The following is a 3,682-nucleotide window of genomic DNA, read 5'->3' on the forward strand; positions in this document are numbered from 1 at the left end:
CTTCCTTCCTTCCTTCCTTCCTTCCTTCCTTCCTTCCTTCCTTCCTTCCTTCCTTCCTTCCTCCTTCTTCCTTCCTTCCTTCCTTCCTTCCTTTCTTCCTTTCTTTCTTTCTTCCTTTCTTTCTTCCTTTCTTTCTTAGACAGGGAGTAGGGGGAGGGGCAGAAGGAGGGGGAGAGAGAATCTCAAGCAGACTCCATGTCCAGGGTGGAGCCCGACTTGGGGTTTGATCTCACAACCCTAAGATCATGACCTGAGCCAAGATCAAGAGTGGGACGCTTAACCAACGGAGCCACCCAGAAGCCCTTCTGATCAGTTTCTTAACAACACAGTCCTTCATGTAGTAGTGGGCATCATATTGCCCAATGAGGAGTAGGCATTGCATTGCCCACTAAAAAACTATTGCTAGGGGAGCCTGGGTGGCTCAGTCGGTTAAGTGTCTGCCTTCAGCTCAGGATCCTGGGATTGAGCCCCACGTCCGCTCCCTCTTCAGTGGGGAGTCTGCTTCCTCCTCTGACTCTACCCCTTCCCCCTGCTCATGCTCTGTCTCTCAAATAAATAAAAATCTTTAAAAAAATAAAATAATAAAATAAAAAACCATTGCTGAATTGTTCGGAAGTGCTGAGTAGAGGCACGTGACTGAAAACCAGTGTCAGGATTGTGTGACCAGCTGCACCTTTAATTTAACCATTTGTGTGCCATGCAGAGAGAAACCGCTTTTCGACAAGATGTTGGTAGTCAACAGCTTTTATTTCAAGGCAAAAAAAAAAGAGAGAGAGAGAGAGAAAGACCATGGGAGGACTTTTTTTCTTCTTCTTAATTCTCAGTCTCAGAATGTTGAGGTTGGAGGAACTGAGGGAAAGTACTAGATTCATAGAGCCCTTGAAGCAATGGCTTTGGAATTAGAAATTCCCGCGTTTGAATCCTGCCTCCATTTGTCAGTATGCTGTAGGACCTTGGGCAAATCACCAGCCTGCTTTGAGCCTCAGTTACCTCATCTGTAAAACGGAGAGGATGATCCCTATCTGGTCGCTAGTGCCACCCCCCTCCAAAACCACGACTCTAGACTCCTGCCCACCGTGCACCAGTCAGCTGCTGTGTGTCAGGGCTCCTCTGGGGGAGCGGGTCCATTGAAGCAGGAGGCCCGAGGGAGTCAGGCTGCAGGCTGGCAGCCTGGGGCCAAAGGGCTCTGCATCTTTTGTTGTTCCATTTGAGCCAACGTGAAACCTTCAGGGACTTCTAAGAGCATCCTCGGGTTACATCTCCCACCGAAAATACACTGGATGGAAAAACACCACCATGGTTCCAGCCACAATTTCATGCTCTCCAGTTTGCTCCAGTTTGCTCCAGGCCTCATCCCGCTCTACTGTTTGCCCACGCCTGCCAGGGCCCCGTGTGCCTTTGCCTTCACATCTCCTTGTCCTTGCTCTACGGTCTGGGGTATCAGATGGTGGCAGGCTCTCGTGCAGTCCTTACTGTGAGCCAGACATTGCCGAGAGCACTTTTTACACGGCAATCCTCATGCCCATGTGCTGAGGTAGATGCTCTTTTTAGCCTCCATTCCAGGAGTGAGGAACAGAGAGGCAGAGATGCTAAGTGAACTACCCAAGATCACACAGCTAGGAAGTGGCACTGCGAGCATTTAAATTCCGGCGGCCTGCCTCCCAAGTGTGTGTGTTAACCATCACCCCACACAGCTGATGCCAGAGCTGTTGAGTAGCTTGCTCCTATTGCTTTTTCTCAAACTAGCATTTGTTTTTCTGCTATTAAAAAAGATACATGCTCGGGGCACCTGGGTGGCTCGGTTGGTTAGGCGACTGCCTTCGGCTCAGGTCATGATCCTGCAGTCCCAGGATCGAGTCCTGCATCGGGCTCCCTGCTCGGCAGGGAGTCTGCTTCTCCCTCTGACCCTCCACCCTCTCATGTGCTCTCTCTCTCTCTCATTCTCGCTCTCTCAAATGAATAAATAAATAAAATCTTTTAAAAAAATAAATAAAAAATAAAAAAATAAAAAAGATACATGCTCATAAAAAATATAGAGGAAGCTTTAAAGAAACAAGTGAAAAAAAAAAGTCTCAAACTTTCACTCCCCATCCCTCCCCAGAAGTAGCATTTGGAGGGCATCTCTGCCGATGTACACCATATATGTTATACAAAATTGGATAATAACCCTACAAAACAAAAACCTACAATGATGAGAGAATGATCCAGAACTCACACTTGGCACCCATTCAGCCTTGGTTCCGCTGTCCCAGGTCATCCTCTGCCTGTGTGACCCCTGGGCAGTTCTTCTAAGTTTTGGTTTTCCTTCTGTAAAATGGGGCTGATGATAGTCCAATCTCACAGAACAGAGCTTAAAATTCAATGATAATACATGAGAAGTACTTAGCATGGTTCCTGGAATTCAGTGAGTACTCAATAAAAATTTAGCTTCCCTTATGATTATTCAGGGCTGATGTATGCTCCTTAGGCCAGGGAGCCTCCAGCCCAAGGAAGATCCAGACTCTGGCCACAGAGAGAAGCAAAAAGTGAAGGCTGGCTGCACACGGTCTAAGGGCTGAGGTGAGGCATGCAGCATGAAAGCCTGTGGTCAGGATCTGGAGGTCCAGGAGCAGTTTAGAAAGTGAGGTGCACGGGGCGGGGCGGAGCACAGCAGCGCACAATGGGGATTATGTACTGGGGGTGGGAGTAAGGGCTGGAGATGCTTCTGGAGTAAAGGCCAAAGTTGTACTCACTCTCCCGCTCTCCCGGGTCTGGAATAATCACCCAGCGCTGAAACTTGCCTGAAGCCTCCTCCCTCCAAGTAAATAGGTGTTGCTATTTCAAGCCAGGCCTGTGATAAAAATACTTGCTTTGCTTTGGAGGGATTTTTTTCTTTTTTCTTTTTCTTTTTTTTTTAAGCCATGAAAATAACAGGGCAGTAGGCTGTCTATTTTAGGTTGGGGCCTTTGGCTCGCTTTCAAAGTCACGGCCCAAATGAGATCTATTTAGAAACAGGTCACTGCCCACTCCGCACGCGTTGATCGTCCGGTAGAACAAGCCTGGATGGATGCACCTAAGAGACTCTGGGGCCTGTACCCGACGGGCAGAGTTGGAGCGAACTGCAATGTGAGCCATTGTTTATGCCCTAATGTAACAGCGAGCCCTGGCGTCTCCCCTGGGGGCCCCAGAGCCCTCCCCACGCCCCCGAGTTGTCAGGAGGCCGAGCAGCCAGTCAGCCTCTGTTTCTACTTGGAGAATGCTGGGTCAGGGTGGGGCTGGGATATGGGAAGGCTCTCCACCTTCTCTATAAATCTGCGGGGCACGCAGCAGCTTCGGAGTCAGGCAGGAGCTCCAGTTGGGGCCGGCCATCTGGAAACGGACTGAAAGTTTTCCATCCTCTGTGGACCAAAGGGTGCCTTTGGGGACTGAGAAAGACACTCTGGAGGGGATCGCCTGAGGTGGGGTGGAAAGAGCCTGAACAGATTTCAGTTTGAATCTTGGTCCTGCCCCTCACTAGCTGTGTGACTTTGGGAAGGTAACTTCACCTCTCTGATCCCTTATTTTCTTATTAGTGAAATGGAGGTAATAAAGCAAACCTTACAAGACTGTTGGGAAGATTAAAGAAGATAATGTATCATCTAGTATGTATAGAGTGGCCATCAGATATGGAAACACAGAGGAATTTTCAGAGTAAATGGTTTAT

The sequence above is a fragment of the Neomonachus schauinslandi genome, chromosome 1 (genome assembly GCF_002201575.2).
Source record: "Neomonachus schauinslandi chromosome 1, ASM220157v2, whole genome shotgun sequence".
Classification (NCBI taxonomy): domain Eukaryota; kingdom Metazoa; phylum Chordata; class Mammalia; order Carnivora; family Phocidae; genus Neomonachus; species Neomonachus schauinslandi.